At 41.5% G+C, this 23,538-nt stretch overlaps 2 long non-coding RNA genes across 3 annotated transcripts; one reads left to right on the plus strand and one right to left on the minus strand.

The window, feature by feature from the left end:
• Window positions 1-4,620: 4,620 nt before the first annotated feature.
• Window positions 4,621-9,716, plus strand: LOC138150126 (uncharacterized). Its single transcript, XR_011165517.1, has 2 exons — window positions 4,621-5,098; window positions 7,975-9,716. It is a non-coding gene; the product is annotated as an uncharacterized lncRNA (long non-coding RNA).
• On the minus strand, window positions 8,333-23,395 carry LOC138150127 (uncharacterized). 2 transcript variants are annotated; one of them, XR_011165519.1, is made up of 3 exons: window positions 23,187-23,395; window positions 12,837-12,984; window positions 8,333-8,466 (listed from the first exon to the last, which is right to left on the minus strand). It is a non-coding gene; the product is annotated as an uncharacterized lncRNA (long non-coding RNA). The 2 variants fall into 2 exon arrangements; XR_011165518.1 differs by lacking the exon at window positions 8,333-8,466 and adding an exon at window positions 10,849-12,051.
• Between the last annotated feature and the right edge of the window lie 143 nt (window positions 23,396-23,538).

Here is a 23,538-nt window from a genome sequence, read left to right on the forward strand (position 1 = left end):
CTTACCCTCCAACATGTACCCTTCCATCCAGTGACATTGGCCTCCTGGCTATTCTATGAACAAGACACTCCATCTCTCAGGTCTAGGCATTTTCTCTGGTTGTGTCCCATTCTTGGAACATTCTTCTTCTTCCACTCTGACTTCTGATTTCCCTCAACTAAAATCTCATCTTCTAGATAAATTCTCCCAACTCAGGAAGATGAGTCTTCCTGGTTTCAAGACCAGTGCTCTATCCACTGTGCCACCTAGCTACCCTGGTATATAGTAAGCTGAGTTAAAATCTGCCCTCAAACACTTATTAGCTATGTGACCCTGGGCAAGTCACTTAACCCTCATTTGCTCTTTTTGCCTCATTTTCCTCATCTGTAAAATGAACTGGAGAAGGAAATGGTAAATGGTGAATGGTAAACCACTCAAATATCTCTTCCAAGAAAACCCCAAATGGGGTCATGAAGAGTCAGACACGACTAAAACGACTCGACAGCAACTACAACCAAAAGGGCTTAATAAGTTACTGTCTCCTTCCTTCCTTTCTTGTAACTCCATTTTTGGCTAATAATAACAATAGCTAGCATTTCCATAGTGCTTTAAGGTTTGCAAAGTGCTTTACATGTTATTTCTTTTGATCCACACAACAGCTGTGGAAATGGAGGCAGACAGAGGTTAAATGACTTGCCCAGAGTCATATAGCTAGTAAGTGTCTGAGGAAAGATTTGAATACTCAGGTCTTCCTGACTCCAAATACAATGATGTTTTACATTGCCCCCTGCCCACTGCCCTACCTAGCCTCCACTATCAAGGAAGATAAAGTTTAAAAGAAGGCCATTGAATTCAACAGTTAAGTTATCACTGGTAACCTAAGAGAGAGAGTACTTTTTGTAGAATGATGAGATCAGGTATTGAGAAGTGAGTGGAAGGAGAAAATGTGGAAGCAATGAGTGATCATGGATATTTCTAGGAGTTTGAGAAAGGGAGGAGAAATACAGGACAGTATAGCTTGAAGAAATGGTGGGATCAAGTAAAGATTTCCTAAGGATGGGAGAGACCTGACAATGTTTATAGGCAACAGGGAAGGAGCCAGTAGATAAGGAGAGATTGAAGATGAATGAGAAAGGGTAGGGGGATGAGGAGAGAGGCAGAGAAGAAGAGGAGGGAAAAGAGGAGAGACAGAGAGAGAGAGAGAGAGACAGAGACAGAGAGAGAGAGACAGAGAGAGAGACAGAGAGACAGAGAGAGACAGAGAGACAGAGACAGAGAGAGAGACAGAGACACAGAGAGAGACAGAGACAGAGAGAAAAAGAGAGAGACAGAGACAGAGAGAGAGAAAGGGGGGGGGAGAATATTGAAGGAGTAAGCTTCTAGAGAAGATGGGAGGGAAAGGGAATGAGGGCTCCGGTAGAGGAGCTGACCTTGGCAAGGAGAAGGTACACTTCTTCCTAAGAGACAGGAATAAAGGAGAGGATGCATGAAGATATGGAAAGGTTTTGAGGTGAGGAGTGGAGGGAAAGAGGAAGCTCACAGTGGGTGGTCTCTATTTTCTCAGTAAAGTGGGAGGCAATAACATCTGCTGAGTTAGAAGGTTTTGGGGGGGGGGAGGATGGGAAGCATTGAGGAGAGGTTTGCAATAGCTACTAAGAGGACCAGGGTAGAAAATCAAACAAGGAAGGAAAAATGTATTCCCATGTAGCAGAGAAAACCAGTTCCTACCTGTCCCTTTCTGTCCACACACATAGATAGCACCCTAGCTCAAGTTTTCATCCCCTCTGACTATAGTATTGTAACAACTCTTCATTGAGCTCTCTACAAGTCTCTTAACCTCTATTAACCCAAGTTTTCTTCTCTGTAAAATGGGGAAATAACACTTATCTCACAGAGTTGTGAGGATCAAATAAGGTAATACGTAGTACAGTGCTTTGCAAATCTTAAAATGCTATACAAATTCCAGTTATTATTGACCTTTGAAAATTTTTGTATCATTTAACCCACACTCCTCCTGGATTGTCTCTTCCCTTATCTCCCTGCTCTCCCCTGGAACTCCTTCCACCTAGCTACTCCTCTGTGTCCTTTGCTGGACCATCATCCAGTTCCTCCCTCCATGCTATGGATGTTCCCTAGGGCCCTGCCCTAGAACTTGTTCTCTTTTCTCTCTACCCTCTATACTCTCATCAGCTCCCATAGATCCAAGTATCATTCCTCCACAGGTGATTTTGATCTCTCTCAAACTCCAGTCTGGAAACTGGCTGCTGAATATTTCCACCTAAATGTCTCAATGACATCTCAAATTCAACATGTTCAAAACAGTATTCATTATCTTCTCCCTCCAACCACTCCCTCCTTCAGACTTCCTTATTTCTATTCAGAGAACCACCATCCTCCCAGTCATGCACATTAGTAAGCTCCTAGTCATTGTTGATTCCTCCCCACCAACCCCATCAGCTACAGTCTTGTTGATTCTTCCCTCCAAGATATCGCTCATTTCCACACTTCTTTCTACTCACGTGGCCACCACCCTAATTCAGATGGTCATCATTTCTCACCTATCTTACTGCAACATCTTTCTAATTAGCCTCCTTGTCTCTAGTCTTTCCTAATTCCAATTCCTCACATAGTTGTTAAAACAATCTTCCTAAGGTACAGACTTGACACAGTCAAAAGTCCTTAGTGGCTCCTTAATATAATAGAATGACATGCAGACTCCTTGATCTGGTCTTTAAGGTCCTCTAAAATCTGATTTCCATCTATCTTCCTGAGTCTTATCTCATATTATTCCTCTTAATGAATTTTATGTTCCAGTCAGAAGAGATTCCTAGCTTTCTCAGAACTTAATACTCCACCTCTCATGACTGTGTAAGCAATACACAGTGCCTGCAGGTCTGGAATACAATCCCTCTGGAATCCTCTTAGGATCTTTGACTTTCCCATTTATGACCACCTCTCTCAGACCACTACTTCAGGAAAAACACCAGGCCAGACATGCTTCACTTCAGTCCTGACCAGCTCCTCCAAGGCCTCACCACCCACCTTCCCCACTCACACAAACGTGATCAAATCTATTCTGCCATTGTTCCTTTGTTCCCATATGGGCATGTCACTTGGTTTCCCTATGATGCTGCTCACTATCACCCTAATTTTCTGAACCAAAGTGCCCTTCTCTGCCCAATACTCCCTTTTGCATGTTGCCTCTATTATTAGACTCAAATGAGATAACCTATGTAAAACGCTTTCCAACCTCAAAGTGTTAGTTTTTAGTTATCATGATCATGGACATCCAGATGTTACATTGGAGACAAAGTATGCCCAGCACTTAGCAAGGTACTTGATACATGGTGGATGCTTAATAAATTTTAAGGTTTTTTGTTTTGTTTTGGTTTTTGCACCATGAATCTTTTGGAGCTGTCTTAGAACCTTGCATTGCTGAGATAAAACCAGTTTATCAAAGTTAGTCATCACAGATATAATGTGTCTGTAATTGTGTACAAAGTTCTGGTTCCACTCTCCTCACTCAGCATCAGTTTATATAAGTCTCTCTAAATTAATATGAAGTCCGTCTGCTCCTCATTTCTTATAGCACAATAGTATTCCATTACATTCATATACCACAACTTGTTTAGCCATTCCCCAATTGATGGGCATCCCCTTGATTTCCAATTCTTTGCCACCACCTTTTTGTCCATACCCAGAGAAAGAATTACAGAGTCTAAATGCAGATTGAAGCAAACTATTTGCTCTCTCTGTTTTTTTTGTTTTGTTTTTTCTCTCTCATGGTTCATTCCATTAGTTATAATTCTTCTCTGCAACTTGACTATTGTAAAAATATATTTAATGTGAAGGTATATGTAGAATCTATATCGGATTGCATGCTGTCTTGGAGGAAGGGATGAGGAGAGGAAGGGGGAGAAAATTTGGAACTCAAGGGATTGTGGAACTGAATATTATAAACTAAAAATAAATTTAAAATAAAAAGTGCTTTTTCGATTGATTGGTTCATCTGTTTTTTAAAGTTCCATTCAAGTGCCACCTTCTTTATAAGGCTTTCCTTGATCCACTCCCTCCCTAGACAGTATTCTCTTCCTTCTCAATTTTCCTTGTTGTGTTTTTTTTAAATTTATTTTTGTATATGTTGGATCTCTTCCTCCCCTCCCTCTCCTATGTAAGCTCCTTGAGGTTAGGGAACTAGTGTGTGTGTGTGTGTGTGTGTGTGTGTGTGTGTGTGTGTGTGTGTCTTTTCAGCACTTATCAATATGACCTGTACACAATAGGTGTTTATTTGTTCAGTAGTTGGATTTTTTTTTTTAATGTAGACACATCCTTGGACTGTCAGCTGCCAGAGGGCAGGGATCCTATCTACACTATTCTGACTCATTCTGAGCAAATGGTCAACATGGGCAGGCTCTTCCCGATGCTCTGTGGTGATTATAATGATGAAAGAAATGATGACAATCATGGGATGTCCTTCTCCTCCATGATAATTGACCCTGGGTCCCTCTTCCTTTGTTCACCAGCAAAAAACACAGTTAAAACTCCTTAAATATTTATATTAAAGAAAAAAATATTCTGAGTTTGCCAGTGGTTCTCAAATACTTACTCCAACTTCAAACATAGGAGCTTGGATATATTCTTTATTGATGGAAGACCCCAGAAATAGCTATATGGTCCATGAAAACATGGGTTAAAGGAGAATGCTACCATTCTTTCTTTCCACTGTTATTATCTGTAGAAACTGTCAGCAGCAAACCACCTAACTACAGCATGTCATTATTGTTTAGTCATTTCAGGTGACCCCATTTAGAGTTTCCTTGACACAGATACTGGAGTGCTTTGAAAGTGATTAGAGCTGGACAGCACCTCAGAGACTGTCTATCTAGTCTATTCCTCTCATTTGATGGCTATAGCTCATCCTCAGCCCCACCGACAGGGAGAGTACCTGGAGAGACCTGGGATCTAGGTATCTGTCCTGCTGTTAGAAATTGCTTTCTTATTCAGGATTTCCTGAGCCCTGGAGCTTCTGTCTTTGAACTTGGGCTTGAAAAGGGGTGGTGGGCTACAGAGAAAGGAAGCCAAACTAACAAGAAGAGGAGGAAACTCTTGAAAGTTCTCGGTAAGTGAGGGAGGAACCATGGAGAGCAACCTAAGACTCAAGTCATTTGGGAGTGGTTGTGTTGATTCCTGAAAGGGGAGGAGAAGGTGACCCAAGCTGGGACCCTGTATTGGGGGAATTCCACCCTATCCTTCCCATTCCTTCTCTCTAGGGAGAGAAACTGAATAGATTATGAATTATTATTCACTTTATAATCCTTGATTTCCTTTGTGTTCAGAAAGCATTCATTAGCTTTTGTTCTAAATGTGTCCTTTCTCTCCTACACCTTTAAGTGTGATAAAACTATTGATTGATGTGAATCCAAATTGTCTGGGGGTGGGGGAGGTTGTATATACACACTTAATAGAAATGACAATATCTTAGGCTATGTAAATGAATGGTTAGCAGCTGGAGCAGTGGTGGTATAAAAATCGTCAAGTCTACAAACCATTCCACCCATAACCAATCCTTCAAATGGCCCAGAGATGGCATCAAGAAACCCAGGTAACAGAGAAATGAGGCTTTAAAAGAGGCTGATCCCAAATTTCTCAGAAACATATGTATAAGAAATATAGCAAAAAGGAACTGAAGAAGATGCAGGCCAACAGTGCCAAAGCCATCAGTGCCTGAGCAGAGACCATTTAGGCCTGTAGTCAAGTCAAAAGAGTCTCTGCTCTCTAGGAGCTCAAGATAGCTCTAATAAGGGAGACAACATGCAATAACTATGTACAAACAAGATATACACAGGATACATTGGGGCTAATCTCAGAGGGAAAGCACTCCATTTAGGGGGATAGGAGAAGGCTTTTTTTTTTTTGCTCTTTTTGGAGGGGGCAAGGCAGGGCAAATAGAATTAAGTGACTTGCTCAAGGTCACATGGCTAGTTTTGTGTTAAGTGTCTGAGGCCATATTTGAACTCAGGTCCTCCTGACTCTGAGCTGACTGGTCTGACTCATAGCTGGCTAGGTGGCACAGTGAATAGCGCACCAGCCCTGGAGAAGGCTTTTTATAGAAGACTGGGTTTTAGCTGGGCCCTGAAAGAAGCCAGGACAGCCGGGAGACAGAGATGAGGAGGAAGAGAATGCCAGGTCCAGGGGACAACTGGTGAAAATTAATGGGCTGGGGAGATGGTGTTTTGTTCAAGGAATAGCAAGAGAGGCTGAAGTCACTAGATCAAAGAGTTGGGTGCAGGAGAATAAGGTAACTAAGAAGAAGGGAGTAAGGGGTAATAAAAAAGGTGGAAGGGATTGGCTTATGAAGGGCTTTAAAAGTCAAACAAAGAATTTTATATTTGATCCTAAAAGTAACAGGGAGCTTGTCGTTGAATCATTTTGGTTATGTTTGACTCTTCGTGACCCCATTTGGGGTTTTCTTGGGAAAGACACTAGCGTGGTTTGCCATTTCCTTCTCCAGCTCATTTTACAGATGAGAAGACTGAGGCAGACAGGGTGAAGTGACTTGCCTAGGGTCACACAGCTAGTAAGTGTCTGAGGCTGAATTTGAGCTCAGGTTCTTCTGATTCCAGGGTAAATGCTCTATCCACTGTGCCCCCTAGCTGGCTCAGTAAGGAGTTACTGAAGTTTATTGAAAAGGATGATAGGGTGAGACCTACATTTTAGGAAGATCTATCCACCAAGTCCACAGGCCTTAAGTCCATGGCTGGCTTGAAGACTACTGCCCAATGACTGGGCCCCAATGTCCATAAGCCTGACTCTGAGGTTGCCAAGCAGACCTGGGTTCAAGTCCAACATCAGATACTTTCTGACCATGTAACCCTGAAGAAGTCATTCACCTTCTCAGAGTTTCTGGTCACCCTCTAAGACTATACATTGTAGAGAGGATGCTGACATGCATTGTAAAAAGGAGTTTCCTCACATGTAAGTTTCCCATACCAAGGATATAACTGGACTCTATTTTTAGCCCCATTATAAGGAATTTGGGGAGTTAGAAGTATATACTGAGAAGTAAAGGTTATTTGAAGCAAAAGATGTCAATAAAAATAAAGATAAAATATATATTAAAAATTAAAGATAAAATCTAAGTTGACTGATGAAAACAAAGCAAAAGATGTATTTCCTATCTTGTGCTACAGCTTGATGTGGAAGTGGGGGGGAGGGGGATGGGAAGGGGAGGAGAGGATTGGTCCCTGACTTTTTCTCTAGTTACTCTGGGGTTAAGTTCCCTATAACTTAACTACAATGTCCTTGTAACTGGATTCCTGTCAATAGATTTATAGGATCACAGAATTTAGAGCCGAAAGGCAGCTAAAAGCTACCATTGTCCAACTCCCTCATTTTACAGATGAGGAAGCAGAGGCCCTTCAAGGAGAAAGGAATTTCCAAGGTTATACAGGAAAAGAGACTTGGGATTTGAATCCAGATTCTCTCTAAATCTAGAGTGATTTTTAGTACAATTTGCCACCTCCCACCTTTTCCCCCTTTTTATATACAAAAATTCATCTGCCCACTTAAGATAGCTCTTAGTTTGTCTCTGAATTAAGACTCCACTTCTTGGAATCTGTCTAGTCCATAGCTAATAACAATAGCAAAATATCACATTCCTATACTAGACAATACAGAGTAAAGGATGTCTCCCATTGGGAGTGAGGTTACTTTACTCAACAGAGAGAGAGAGAGAGAGAGACAGACAGACAGACAGACAGACAAAGACAGAGAGACAGAGACACATAGAGAGACAGAGAGACAGACAGACAAAGTCAGAGTCAGAGAGAGACAGAGAGACAAAGTCAGAGAGAGAGACACAGAGAGCCACAGAGAGAGAGAGAGAGAGAGAGAGAGAGAGAGAGGCAGACAGAGAGAGGCAGACAGAGAGAGAGAGACTAGTATAACAAGCTGGGAATAGAGACATGATGATACTCAATTCCTTTAATTTTTCAGTCTTTTCCTTCAGCAACGTGAAGTACCATGATGACCATGATGACCAACAATGACCATGTTCATCTTCCCTCCTGAAGCTGGAAGCCAGAGGCATCTAGAACTCAGGCAGGGCCCCAAGGGAGACCCAAAGCTTGAAGAAGACTCAAAAATAACTGAAGAGAGTAGTCTCCAGGCTCCCATGGCTAATGTTCGTTTTCTGCTTGGCCTGCACTCCCGGTCCTGGCCATCCTGTCTGGTTATTTTACCATAGCTCTCCTCTGGTCATGGCATCTGATGCAAGGAACTGGTACTTTGGGGGAAATTTTATTCAAAAGTCACTCCAGGTGTTTTGGCCACTCAACGTCACTTGCACAGCTGTCAATATGACAACTTCAGCTTTAGGGGTCATGCCTTTGAATCCCCCTTTTCACGTGTCCGCTGGTGAAGGCCTTCTTCCCAGGTTCAAGCTCTCTCCAGACACTTGTTTTCCTTCACTTCCGCTGCAACAAGATTCTATAAAGAGGATAAACAGATATGTTAGTGATATTGTCATCAGTATATTATAGACCACCAGGACAGGAAGAGGAAATAGATGAGGAGTTTGGTCACGTGTCTGGCACAGAATAGGGGGGACTTCAATTAAGTAGACATTTGCTCTTTTCGCCAAAATCATGGTTAATGGTTTCTTTGGGCACAATGAATAAAGTGCCTAGCATCTTCCTGAGTTCCAATCTGGCCCCAGACACTAACTGTGTGACCCTGGGCAAATCATTTCACCTTGTTTGCCTCAATTTCCTCACCTGTAAAATGAGCTGAAGAAGGAACTGGCAAACCATTCCAGTATCTTTGCCAAGAAAACCCCAAATGGGGTCATAAAGAGTTGGACTCAACTGAAAATGACTGAATAGCAACAATGGTTTCTTGATTTGCCTTAATGAATTTTTTTTCCTTCAAAAGGTAGAAGAAACATAGTGTATCCAATTCTCACCAACTAGGATAAACTAGTTGCTGGAGCAGAAATGATGGAAAAATGGGAGAGGGGCCCAAAGTAGCTATTCCCTCTTAAAATTTGTGGTAGAGGAGAAAAATGTCAGACTTAGGCTGACATACCAGTTCTTCTCATTCCTTTCCACAGTCTTTTCCTTTAGCACCTTGATGCATAGCTGGACTCACTAATTTTCCTTCTTGAAGCTGGAAGCCAGAAGCTTCTGGATTTTGTGTAAATCGGTCAGTTGCCAAGCATTTACTAAGTGTATGCTATGTGTCAGGCACTGTGTTAAGTCCTGGAGGTACAAAGAAAAGCAAAAGACAGTTCTTGCTCTCAAAGTGCTTGCAAGTCAAATAATTCACAGACAACATGAAAACAACTATGTACAAACAAGAGGCATAAAAGATAAATTAGAAATAATCTAGAGAGGGAAGGCACTAACATTAGGGAGTATCAGGAAAGGCTTCTTGTGGAAGGTGTGATTTTAATTGGAATTTGAAGGAAGCCAGAGAAGCCAAGAGGCAGTGATATGGAGGGAGAGCATTCCAGGCATGAGGAACAGCCAGTGAAAATTCCCAGAGCCTGGAGGTAGAGTATATTATTTGAAGAACAACGAGGCCATCATCACTGGATCACAGAATACGTGGTAAGGAATAAAGTGTAAGAAGATTGGAAAAGGTAGGGGAGAGGGTCAGGTTATAAAGGGCTTTATAAAAAATATTTTATCTTTTCCAATTCCACGTAAAGACAATTTTCAACATACAATTTTTGAAAGATTTTGAGTTTCAAATTTTTCTCCCTCCTTCCCTCCCCTTTCTCCTCCCCAAGATGGCAAGCAATTTGATATAGGTTAAACATGTGCAATCATGTAAAATATATTTATGAAGGGCTTTAAAAACCAAAGATGGTTTAGTGGAAAGAGGGGCTGGGCCTGGAGTCAGGAAGACCTGTATTTAAATTTGACCTCAGACACTCATTATCTGTGTGACCCTCAGCAAGTCATTTAACCTCTGTTTGCCTTAATCCACAATGGAAATGTCAGACCACTCCAGTATCCTTGCCCAGAAAACACCATAGTGGGGTCAAGAACCAGGAAAGAATAACACCACAAAACCTAAAGAGAATTTAGTACCTAGGAGAAGAGGGTGATCAACAGTGTCAAAGGCTACAGTGAGCTCAAGAAGGATGGGGACTTGAGAAGTCCAACAGGCAGTTGGAAATGCAGGACTAGAAATCAGGAGAGAGGTTAGGGCTGGATAAGTAGAATGGGTTTTGAACTACTCAGAAAAAAAGAGTAAAATTCTACCAGGGAATCAATCTAGGGAAGGTGGGAAAGTCTCAAGGATGAAATTTTGAAAATTAAAAAGAAAAACAGTTCAAATGAGGAGTAGGGAGAAGGGGAAATTAAAAAAGGCTGATGTAAATCTACAGGGAAATCATTAGTCAACTTAGATTTTTAAAAGGTTTGTATGGAGGGTAGAAGCAAGAGGAGGTAATATAGGGTGAATTGGGGGAGGCTAGGTGGCGCAGTGAATAGAGCACTGGTCCTGGAGTCAGGAGGACCTGAGTTCAAATCCGACCTCAGACAATTAACACCAAAACTAGCCGTGTGACCTTGGGCAAGTCACTTAACCCCAATTGCCCTCCAAAAAATAAAAAGCAAAAAAAAAAAAAACCAAACAGCGTGAATTAAAAAGCATGGCACAGTCCTTTAAGTTTCACTGAAGGTCAAAATGAGCTGAGGTTATTGAGGAAAGCTAAGAAAAACAAACAGGTGGGTTTTTTTTTTTAAAAAGCTATTTTGGAGGGAAAAGAAGGATTGATCAATCAATCATAAATATTTATTAAATGCCTATGATATGCCAGGCAGTATGGTAAGTACTAAGATCGAAGAAAAGATACAGCTGCTACTGGAGTGGATGGAGTGACTGGAAGAAGGTTGAACTGCTCTGTTTTCTTTGCCAAAGACAATGCTCTTTGGACAGAAAAGGACAGAACAATTTTTTTTCCACAGAAGTTTTCTTCTGGCTTTAAAACTATGAGCCTTTGAGAGGGAGGCTTGGTTTCTAATCCTAGTTACATTGATAACTTACTATATGACCTTCTACAAGTCACCTCCTCTCTGGGCCTCAGTTTCCCTCTCTGTAAAATAAAGGGGTTGTACTAGATAATCTCTAAGGCCCTTTCCAGTACTCATCTTCTATGATCCTATGATTTCCAGAGACTGTCAATGCTAAGTACCCACCACACCCCTGCATGCTCTCTTGGGGACATCTTAAACAAATTAAGACAGGTAGGCAGGTTGAGGCAGGTTAAGCTATAGCTGGTAAAAACACCAAAAGGGAGCAGGTCCCAGTGATGCAATTACCCATCAAAAGGAGCCACCAGGGTTGTGTTGTCTTGATTTCATTGAGAGTTGGGTTGGCCTTTGAGATTCTGTGCCATCCTGATTCCAATCCCTACCTGCTTCTTAGGTCTTCCCCATACTCCTAAGACATGTTTCCTACAGCCTGAAGTCACCAGTTTGCATCCAGTTGTAAAGACCATTGGGACAGATATGTTAATACCTCAGTTTCTCGTCAGTAAACAGTCAGCAAGATTTTATTTTTTTATAATTAATATATTTATTTTTTAGTTTTCAACATTCACTTCCATAAGATTTTGAGTTTAAAAATTTTTCCCCCTCCTTTACCCCCCCTCCCCAAGAAGGCATTCAATCTGATATAGGCTCTACTTATACATTCATATTAAACACATTTTCACAGTAGTCATGATGTAAAGAAGAATTAGAACTAATGGGAGGAACCATGAGAAAGGAGAAACAAAAAACAACAAAAGAAAAGAGAATGGTCTGCTTCCATCTGCATTCAGACTCCATAGTTCTGAGTGCGACAGTGTAAACTTCTCAGGTAGGATTCTAAAATCTAGACAGATTTGTATCAAAGACTTAGAAGCCTAGTAGCAGCCTGGGACCCTTGCCTTACTTCCCTGGTCATGAGTTGAAGTTTTTGCTAAGCTAAGCTAATGTGTAGGAGGGGAAAGTACAGACCCTTCATATCTAACTACAGGTCCAGATGTCCCAGACTTGTTTCCACTGACCACCATCTGACCTGTACAAATATAAAATTGGAAATCCTGTTACAAAACTCCGGACAGGTCACCATGTCCTAAAATCCCCATAATTCATAAAGTATTGTCTGCTGTCATATCTATTTTGATATTGCTGTGGATTTTTGTGGTCAGAATTAGATAAGTTCCTGACTAAGAGGAACAAAGGACAGGGAGGTGGGAAAAGGGTGGTTTTTTGGGTATATAACCAAGCTTTACATTCTGTATTTTGGGCCTCTCTCATCAGACTGCTTCTGGTGATGATGACTCCCCCCTTCCCGAGGGAGGTAATAAAGATCTTTTTGTTTCTCTGGAGAAACCTCTGAGTTATTGATTTTATTTTGGGCAAGGGTATTTTGTCCCACACAGTTCTTTCTCTGGATTTGGATAGCATTTTCCATCATGAGTCCTAAGGAGTTGTCTTAGGTCCTTGCATTGCTGAGAAGAGCTAAGTCTGTCAAAGTCAGTCATCAAATAATGTGACTGTTACTGTGTACAATGTTCTCCTGGTTCTGCTCATTTCACTCAGCATTAGTTCATATAAGTCTTTCAAGGTTTTTCTGAAGTCTGCCTTTAGCAAGCATTTATTAAGTACCTACTAGGTACTAGGTACCATATAAATTCAAATATAAAGACAGTTCTTCCTCTCAGAAACTTACATTCTAATGAGAGAAGATGATACATAAAAAAAGGAAGCTGATAAGGGTCTTTGGGGTGGGGGGAGGAGGTAACAGAGAAAGTCTGGAGGACAGCTGGGGAAGGAATGAGATATGGCTGGCTTAAGCACCTTCCAAAAGTGGAGGTTCTGGGAGGAGTCATCAAATCAGAGGGAGAGGCCACAGGTGGCAGAGGTACTTCCAGTGTGTGAATTCCAGTGCTAGAGTGAGGCTTCACGATGAAGAGCCAGGGCATATAGAGGAAATCCCGAGTGCAGCCTGGAGAGGAGTAAGACATCTGTGAAACGAGGGTTCTGTACTACATGGCCTCTAAGGTTCTTTCTGAGAAGGAACTTTTGCCTAAAAGACTACCGTGTTTCCCCGATAATAAGACCTATCCCGAAAATAAGCCCTCCCCTTACTGTGTAAGATTCATCTAAAATAAGCCCTCCCCCGAAAATAAGCCCTATTGAGATTGCTACTGTAGTGAAGGTGATCCCCTGCGCTACACGCTACATACATTACGGTACCCTCTGTATGCACTGTCCCCCCCCCCCAGTGAAACGCACGCCGTGCTCCGAGCTGCATCCAATCAGAGCTGCAGCAGTGAGCACGTCATCCTGTTCTTCCCCAGTGATTTGCTTGCTGGCGCCATTGAGAGCAGTGCCGTGGAGGAGAGCTGAGGCAGGACAACATAAGCCATCCCCTGAAAATAAGCCCTCTGGTGTTTTTCTTTCCAAAAAAAATAATAAGGCAGTGTCTTATTATTGGGGAAACACGGTATTTTACAGAGAATTTACACAAGGCAAGTGATCACACCGAGGTCAGAAGAAGCATACAAGAACACTCTCAAGGTCTCTCTGGAGAATTTTGGAATGGGTTGTGAAACATGGAAGACAATAATACAGAACCACCCAGCATGGTGTGCCTACATCAAAGAAGGCACTGTGCTCTACAAGCAAGGCAGAATTGTAGTAGCTCAAAAGAAACACAAGATGCCCAAATTTAGAGACATCTTTACCCCAAATGTTCATATGGAATATTTATGCCTGATCTGTGGTAGAGCCTTCCAAGCTTCTATTGGCCTGATCAGTCAGAGTCAGACAGGGGGCCATCTCCAGTCATCGTGATCTATATCCTGCCACTGGACCCAGATGGTTCTGGAGGAGAAAGTGAGGCTGGTGACCTGGCACAGCCCTCCCTCACTTAAGTCCAATTCACTTGCAAGTCATGGCATCACCTTCCTGATGTCATGGTCCTCTTGGAGAACAAGAAGGGACAAACAACACTGTTGGATGTGCTGTACCTTGACCCCAATGTAGTGACATCATTTTGGTCTCTTTAAGAATGAAGGACAACAATCAATCAACCAAGGACTTCTTTCTAGACTGAAGGATCTTCAAATCCAGTCCTACCATTCTAGGATTCTTTGGCTTCTTGATGTACTTCAAAATGTAAAATATGGGCAGCTGTTGGCAATTTTCTGCTTGTTACACTGCTAAAATAACATAATGCAATTGGATCAATGAGCTACATTCTGAGCATTCTCTATTCATAATGGCAGCAAGACTCTGACAGTCATTCCAACCTCCAAGCTCATGATGGCTCCATCAGCAGAATCTCCCAAGTCTCACTGTGTCTAGTGGTTCTAATGTATCAGTGAATGGCATCTATCAGTTGGACCTAAAGTTATGTCTGTGTAGCCTGGGGTACGTTACTACTTACCTGTATAAAATCAGTCACCGTGATGCCATTATGCAAAACACCAAACATAAAACACTTACTTAATTATAAGACAAAATAATTATTATAGCATTTACTCATCCAAAGACAAAAACAGAAGTAATTACAGCTGAGTAACATCACAGTTACTCAATTGAAGACAAAAGCAGGAATAATCCTAATATTTACTCAATAGAAGACCAGAGCACAAATAAAGGGGGGAGGGAAAGGGGCTGAAGTCAGCTTTAACTAACTTTCTAGAGAGATTGTGAAATTTTCAGTGTGAGCATTCACACTTCAAAAATTGACAGAGGTTTGATTTATTGTTTTGTGGATTACCTTGACTTAAGAAAGTATTAATAATACAGATTAAATTTAAAAGTGTGTATGAATAATTTTTTTGTACTCCAGAGCCATTTACCACTTGTACTTCAGGATAACTCTATAAACATTACTTGAATTCAACAAGTATGCAGAAGTCTCAGGGAATAAAGTCATCATCAGCCTGGAGGCCTGGTGACTTGCAGATTGATAAGAATAACAATAGTAATGATGAAATAATAACAATAACTGGCATTAATGTAGCACTTTAAGGTTTGTGAAGTGCTTTACGGCCATTATCTCATTTGAACCTCACAACAACCCTGGGAATGAACATGGCAGTTTATCTATAAACCTAGGACGCCATGTCCCACCAATGCACAAAATGTCTATTGTGAGGAGGGGGCATGCACTTGCAGAAACCTAGCAGTGAATCAGGTAACAATGTATTTGGGAAAATTTTGAACTGAAGTCCTTGATATTTTTGGGACCCTCCCTGACCCTGCAAAGCTAACCGCTCCCCTTCCTGCTGGGAAAAGCTGCTCCTCTCCTATTCTCAAGGTAATGAAGCAGTGGCAAGCTCTTTTCTCTTACAGCCACACTCTATAGGGTGCTGAGGAAAAGTGTTATGCTAGTTTAGTGATAAGCAGTGTTCTTTAGTTGCAGAACTGCCAAGTTGTGAAGATCTGAAAATAACAGGTGATTAGGTTTCCTCAAATCAGATCCAAGACTCTTTTCATAGCAAAGCACAGTTCTGGGAAAAATAGATACAAACCCGGCTCCTCCCCTCCCCCCCCTCCCCCCCGCCCCACACACATCATAGAGGACAGCAGGGAGCCTTACAGGTATCCCTGAAAGGTATCTTCTTTCTCAGCCTGAAGGTGGCGCTAGAGCCGGTTCAGTTCTCTTCCAATGAGTTCCCAGCAGCTGGTTCAGTCTTGCACCTGTCCATCAGCCCAGCATTTTTTCTGTTCCAGTCAGCAAGTTCCCAGCAAAGCAGCTAGAGTCAGCTGTCTCAGTTGGAAGCCTTCTATATCTTCTATCCCTTGGCTTCTTCTCTCTTGCTTCTTGTCTCTTCCTATGTAGTCTTCAAATCTTTGCCTGTTGGCTTTTTACTTCCATTCCTGCTGGTTTATTAACAATCTCTAATGATTCAAGTCAAAGATCTAGGGGTCAGCACCTTATCTTTATTGTGTGAAATGAAATTCAAGAAATCAATCCTTGTATCAGGTATGAACATTCCACCTCTAGTGTAACAGTCCTTATAGAATCTTCTCATAGTCCCCAATGAATTGATTTATAGTTTTGTCAGTTATGAATTTTAAAACTCTAAAAATAGTGCCATGTAGATGAGGCGTTGGACCATAATACCCTGAGCTAGTCTTGTCTCAGTCTTTACTTTTACCTCAGACAGGTCTTGGTACATTCATCTGAGGAACCATTGTTTATCCAATCCTCAGAGAAGTCTGTCTCTCTCCTCTATATTTTTTCCCCTGAGACTGTCTCTTCACAAGTGAGTTTTTACCATTTTTTCCTTATACAAATGTTCTCTCTCCCCACTCCCCAGCCAACTTTCAACAAACTAAATTTTTTTTGAGAGGGGAAGGCAATTGGGATTAAGTGACTTGCCCAAGGTCACACGGCTAGTCTGTGTGTGTGTGTGTTCGTGTTTAAGTGTCTGAGGTTAGATTTGAACTCGGGTCCTCCTGACTCCAGGGCCAGTGCTCTATTCACTGCACACCACCTAACCACCCCATCAAATTATTTACATCCAAAAATTTACATTTGGAAGCATTCTGCCAATGTTATAGAACATATAGAACATTCTGCCAGTGTATAGACTAAGCTGAATTCCCCAGTTTGTCCAGATTTTGTTGCTATTCAGTTGTTTAAGTCATGTCTGACCCTTTATGATCCCATTTGGGGTTTTCTTGCCAGAGATACTGGAGTGGGTTGCCATTTCTCTCTCCAGCTCATTTGACAGATGAGGAAACTGAGGCAAACAGGGTGAAGTGACTTGCCCAGGATCACTGAACTCATGAAGATGAGTCTTCCTGACTCCAGGCCTGGCATTTTATCTGGTATGCTATGTAGTTGCCCATTTGACCAAGACAGTGATGATTTTTGACAACCTGTAGCTGTATTTAGATGTGCCCCCCCAAAATACTGGGCACACTCTGTTCAAGGGCTCAAGGGAAAAAGCTTCCTATACCTATGGACCAACTGGGAAGTCTTGTTCCTTATTCTGTGAATTATCATAGTTAAATTAAGATAGATGTATGGTAGTTGGCATGGAATTTTTGATGCTTTACACTCTCTATGGATTAGAGCCCTGGCTCTGGTCCTAGGCAATGGGCCCCTCCAGTCCAACTATGGATCACTTAAGTTATTCCCCTCCAGCTTGGATTCAACACAGAACATTCCCTGAAACTACATCCATAGAGACTGACTGAGGCTTATGGACAAGAGAGAGGAGCAAATGGTCCCCATCTCTGACTCTCCAGTGCCTACTTTGCCTGGGAGCTGTGATGACATCAGTCAAGTTATGCCCCCTTTCTGGGCCTCATTTTCCTTCAGGCAATGGATTGGAGTCAGGACCTGGGTTTGAATCCTGACTCTGCTACTTGTTACCTGTGTGAACTTGGCAAGTCAATTTAAGTGGACCTCAGTTTCCTTAGTTAAATGAGGAGGTTAGACTAAGTAAGGAGCCTGTGACATTTCCTCTCATCCTCTACACAGATGCCCCACTGTCACCTACCACCCAATATGTTTCAAGGTAACATCATCCTCTTCCCTTCCCAAACCGGCTTTCCTTCCCAACTTCCCCATTTCTATCAAGGGTACCACCCTTCTCCAGGCCTTCAGGTTCCAAAATGCAGAGTCATTTCTGACTCACGTCTTTCCTTTGTCCTCCAGATCCAGTCAGACACTAAAGCCTATTGAGACTTCATAATAATTGCTCTTGCTCTCCTCTTTCTTTCCTCATTCCCCCTCCCCCCCTTGCCATCTTGACCCTGATCCTGATTACATCACATCTGAATGGTTCAACATCTCACTGGACTTGATATTTCTGGACTCTTTTTATTCCAATCCATCCTGCATACACAGATGGTCACCAAAACATACTGCCACATAGGCTTTCAACATAGCACCTTCTGTTCGATAACCTATAAATGAATCTCTACATCTTTCATTGAAAGCCTGCCACCTAAGGCAGTGTGATGTGATGGAAAGAGCACTGGATTGGGAATCAGAAAGCCTGGGTTCAAATCCCAGCTTTGTCACTTCCTACCATTGTGACTTTGGGCAAGTCACTTAACCTCACTTAACCTAACTCTCTTCCCTCAATTGTAAAATGAAGGTATTATCCTGGATGATCTCTAAGGCTCCTTGCAGCTCTAAATCTGTGGTCATAGAGCTATTCTGAATCCATCCACTTGTCGCTTTCACTACCCCCAAAGGTGGGACCCTCTGCTCCAGTCTTCTCAGTGTGCCTTTCTTTGCTCCTGCTGAAATGCCCTCTCCATCTCTTCACTGGCAATTCAATTCAGTTCTCATTTATTAGGCACCTACTTTGTACAGGAGACTACCATAGACACTAGGGGAGATACGTCTAAATTTTCTAAGGCATAGTCTCTAATATCGATGTCACTTTCCTACTCAATAAGCTATAGTGGCTCCCTAGTACACTGAGGATCAAATATAAAATCCTTTGTTCAGCATTTAAATGTCTTAATAACCTTCCTTCTTCCTATTTTTCTAGTCTTCTTACACATTACTTTCCCATACACATTTCATGAATCAACTACAGTAGCCTATTTGTTGTTGTTCAAAAATGACATTTCATCTATGTATCTTTTCACTGGCTGTCCCCCATAACTAGAATGCTTTGCCTCCTCTCCTCTACCTCTCAGTGTTTCTAGCTTCCTTTAAAACTTTTAGGTCAAATGCCACCTTTTACAGACAGCCTTCCCTACTCCCCCCCACCCCCAGCCGCTAAAGCCTTGCCTTTGAAATTACCTGCTATAGGTTGATTACCTAACCATAGTTATATACCTGCTTTATGTTATGTACCTGCTATATACCTAGTTATGTACCTGCTGTCTTCCCCAATTAGATTGTAAACTCTTTGAAGGCAGGGACTCGGATTTTTTTTCTTTCTTTCTATTCCCAGCACTTGACATTGTACCTAGTACACAGTAAACACTTACTAAGTGCTGGTTGACTCCAAATCTCTCCCATGGAGGCCACAATCAAATTTCCCCTTCTCCACAAAGCCTTTCCTGATTATTCCAACCCACACAAGGCATAACACTTCTCAGAGTCCCTCCAGGGGTTTGGGTCACATAGTTTAAGATTTAATTACACACATTCTAGTGCTGGTGTCTGATTGCTTTGTGAGCTTACACTTAACCAGACCCTAAGCTATTTGATTTGTGGACTGTATCTTTCTTCCTTGTTGCTCCACAGTGGTTCCCACAGTTCTGGGTACAGTTCTTTTACCCTGCAGGGTCTTCCAAACTCTACTCTATCACCCTCCCCAGGAACAAGATTCAAAATATTATTCCCTGACCCTTCCTGTCAGGTTCAGCCAGAAACAGGATTTAGAGCAAGAAGGGGCCTTAGAGATCATCTACTTCAATTCCTTCATTTTTCCAAAATAAGTCTTATTGTTGTGTTTCATTTGTGTATCAGTCATTTCTGGAAATCTCTGCTCTTACCTTCTGAACTGAATCCTTTTCGTAACAAAGAAAAACAGTTAACTAAAAATATCCAAATACAGTGACAATGTACAAAACACTGTACCCTAGTCATCTTCTCCCTCTCTTTTGCCAAGAGAAGGGAGGTATGTATCATTGTCTCTAATCTCTTTACTTTGTTTTTAAATTAAATTTTACATTTAAACTAACCGTAGTCTGTCTTTTCTCCCTCCCAACATCCCCTGCTCCCTGATTGAAAAATAAAGAAAAAGCTCTTGTAACAATTATCTACTCTAACAAAAGTTCCTGCATTGGCCATGCTCTCAAAATATATCTGTCTACTCTTGCCTCTTTTAGGAGGTGGATAGCAGGCTTCCATCATAAGTCCTCTGTAATCTTGATTGGTCATTGCATTGATCAAAGTTTGTAAGTTTTTCAAAGTTGTTTGACTTTACATTATTATTATTTTTTTCACTTTACATTATTTTAAAAAATTGTACAAAGTGTTCTCCTGGTTCTGCTCACTTCTCTCTGTCTCTATTCATACAAGTCTTCCCTGGTTTCTCTGAAATCATTCCCTTCATCATTTCTTACAGTACAATAGTATTCCATTGCATTCATATGCTATAACTTTCTCAGCCATTCCCCAATTAGTGGGCAGTTTGCTGGAAAAAGAACTGATAAAAGTATTTTTGCATATATGAGTCCTTTTCCTTTTCCTTAGATTGCTTTGAGGTATCAGCCTATTTTCAGTATTACTGGATCAAAGGAAAGGCATAGTTAAGTGACTTTGAGGGCACAGTTTGAAATTGCTCTCTGAAATAGTTTGACCAGTTCATAACTCCACCAACAGTGTTTCAATTAATATATCTCTTTTCCCGTAGTCTTTCCAGCATTTACTTTCTTTCTTTGTTTTTTAAATCAGATTTACCAATATGATAGATGGGTATACAACCTGCTAATTTTACAGGGAAGGAAAGTGAAACCCATAGAGATTGTGACTTGCCTACATAATAAGAAGTTGAACTAGGATTTGAACCCAGTTTCTCTGACTTCAAAACCCACTCCTTTCACCATATCATGAGGCATTAGAAGCTCTCTGGGCTGTGCATGTTGAGGATGCAACAGAGGAGAGTCCTGAAGTAGGTATAATGATAGACTGGATGAGTTTTAAGGCCTCTTCCACATCTGGGATTTAAGATTGATTGAGGCTGGGGGAGGGGGATCCTAAGATCAAACTTTTTAGTAGCTTCCTCTTTCCAACTGAGTAGAGTTCAAACTTGTCCTAGCATTCAAGGCCCTCCATTATCTTCTTTCACCTTATCTTTTTTATTGGGTGATGGGGAAGGAACTAGGCTTGTGCATCCATTTGGTATAGAGGACTCCCAGGGAGGAACCGCCTTCTCTCAGCGCAGATTAGCACCTGTTCTTCAAATTATATTGTCGTAGAGAGTAGCCTGCAGCACCAAGAAGTAAATGAACTTGCCCAAGGTTACATGGCTACTTTGAGTCAAGGGCAAGGCTTGAACCCAGACCTTTCTCATTTTGAGTCCTAATCTCTATCCATTCCTACACTCTGCTTCTGACCACATTACCTTTCCCATATTATCTCATACCACTCTCTTCCTATTCACTGTAGGATACAGTTAAACACGATGACTCTCTGGCCCTTTCATACCTTTCAGCTGTTCTTTATTATGCCTAGAATTTTTCCCTCTCATTTTTTTTGAGGTTATGAACCATGAAAATTTATTACCCTCAAAAATTTTTTTTTCATTACATGTAAGCAAAAATTTTAATGTTCGGGTTTTTTTTTTTTTTTTGGCTTTTTTTTTGGAGGGGAAAGGCAGGGAAATTGCGGTTAAGTGACTTGCCCAAGGTCACACGGCTAGTTTTATGTTAAGTGTCTGAGGCTGGATTTAAACTCAGGTCTTCCTGACTCCAGGGTGCTCCATTCACTGCGCCCTCTAGCCACCCCTAATGTTTGTTTTTTTAAAAAATTTGAGTTCTAAATTTTCTTCCTCCCTCCTTCCCCTTCCCCATCCTTGAAAGGGCAAGCAATTTGATATAGATTATACATATGCAGTGAGTAAAACATTTCCACATTAGCCAATTTGCAAAAGAAAACACAGACAATAAAAAGAATAATAAAGTTTTTAAAAATGCTTCAGGGGGTGGCTAGGTGGCATAGTGAATAGAGCACTGGCCCTGAAGTCAGGAGGACCTGAGTTCAAATCTGGCCTCAGACACTTAATACAAAACTAGCTGTGTGATCTTGGGCAGGTCACTTAACCCCAATTGCCCTGCCCTCCCCCATCCCAAAAAAAGCAAAAAAAAAAAAATGCTTCAATCTGTATTTAGACTCCATTAATTCCTTTACTATAGGTGGAAAGCATTTTTCATCATAAATCCTTTGGTATTATCTTAGATTAACTGTTTTGATCAACATAGGCAAGTCATTCACAATTGATCCCTCTCCCTTTTCATCTGTTGAATTCCTACCCAATCTTTAAAGTCCAACTCCTCCAGTAAGGCTTGTCTCTTCCCCCCTCCCCCCAAAGCTGGTAACAACTTCCCCCTCCAATCTCACCAGGTGCTTAGTTTACCAATATGCTTAATTATGGTTATTTTTGTGGGGGTATTATTTCCCTATTCTCCTAAAGGGGCATCAAAGCATGGTGGATCAAAGCAACCTCAAAGTCATGAAAAACAGGGGTCAAGTCCTGCCTCTGATATTTGCTGGCTATAAGAAAAGTTACTTCTTGGGACCTCAGTTTCTTTAGCTGTAAAACTAGTATACTATATTAGAACTTTGTAAGACTGTCATGAGAATCAAATGAGATACGTTAACTGTTCTGTGAAAATTTTAAGTATTATTTTAAAATATTTATTGATTGTTTTGGTATTTATATCACCTTCATTTACAAATATATCACCCTTCCCCTCCACAAAGAGCCATCTCTCTCTCTCTCTCTCTCTCTTTTTATTGCTTTTTTGGAGGAGGGGGGAGGCAAGACAACTGGAATTAAGTGACTTGCCTAAGGTGCCAGCTAGTTGCCCCAAACTCTTTTTAAAAAAATTTTTTTTTTTGAGCCATCTCTAAGCAAGAAAATCCAGTTCAGCAAAATTAACCAACACACCAACCGAGTCTGGTTGTATATGCAACATTCCCATACCCATAGTACCTCACCTCTTTGCAAATCTTAAAATACTATACAAATGTCAGGTATTATTACTATATAATATTGGACAAGTCACTTCCTTTCTCTGGGTCAAAGAAATGAGGGAGGATGGCTCAGATGATCTTGCTGCTGTAACCATCTATGAATTTATGACCTCCCAACAGCAAAAGACATGATTCTAGCTCTGTTTCAACTACAAAATATGCAAGGCAGCCTCTTGTGTAGGTGGCCACCTACCAGGTGCTAGGAAAGTCTCCCTCCACCCCCATTCCTAAACATCTCCCCTACCCAGGCATGAAACTGCCTGAAATGCTTAGGTTTTTGGAGTCATTCCTTTGAACTAAACATTGACATTGGTTCTCCTCTGAAGATGAGAACACCCCTGTTATTTGTGTGAAGTTATCAATAACTCATTAATAGTTTAAAAATCCATTGAGAAGGCAGTGTGTTGTAGAAAGAATACTGCCCATCAGAGGACCCCCATCTTAGATTCCACATCATTTATTTACTGTGACCTTAGGCAAATCACTGCCCTTCTCTATCTCAGGCTCCTCACCTGGGAATTGAAGGTCAAACTGGCCTGCATGATCTCTATCAGCTCTGATCTTCTCTGAGCTTCCTGGACAGCAAGAGACTCTGCTTGTCTTAAGGCACAGGAGAAGGAGGGAGTTAAGATGTTAGGCGTGAGGGTAGAGAACAGGTGAGAGACATCTGAAGTCTAGGCTTCTGGGCAGAAATCTGGTTCTAATGAGCCTCCAGAAATAATTATGCAAGAGGAAAACAACAGTAACAACAACAAAAACTATAGTGTCTTACATGTAGACTCATCAGGGCCTAGGGGCCCCCAAATAGGAAGGGGGGAGGAAGTCTTTATGACACTTAATGGGGGCACAGAGGTAGTTATGGCC

The sequence above is a fragment of the Petaurus breviceps genome, unplaced genomic scaffold, assembly GCF_028583685.1.
Source record: "Petaurus breviceps papuanus isolate PSGF00001 unplaced genomic scaffold, PetGlider_PUasm1.0 90865, whole genome shotgun sequence".
Taxonomy (NCBI): Eukaryota; Metazoa; Chordata; class Mammalia; order Diprotodontia; family Petauridae; genus Petaurus; species Petaurus breviceps.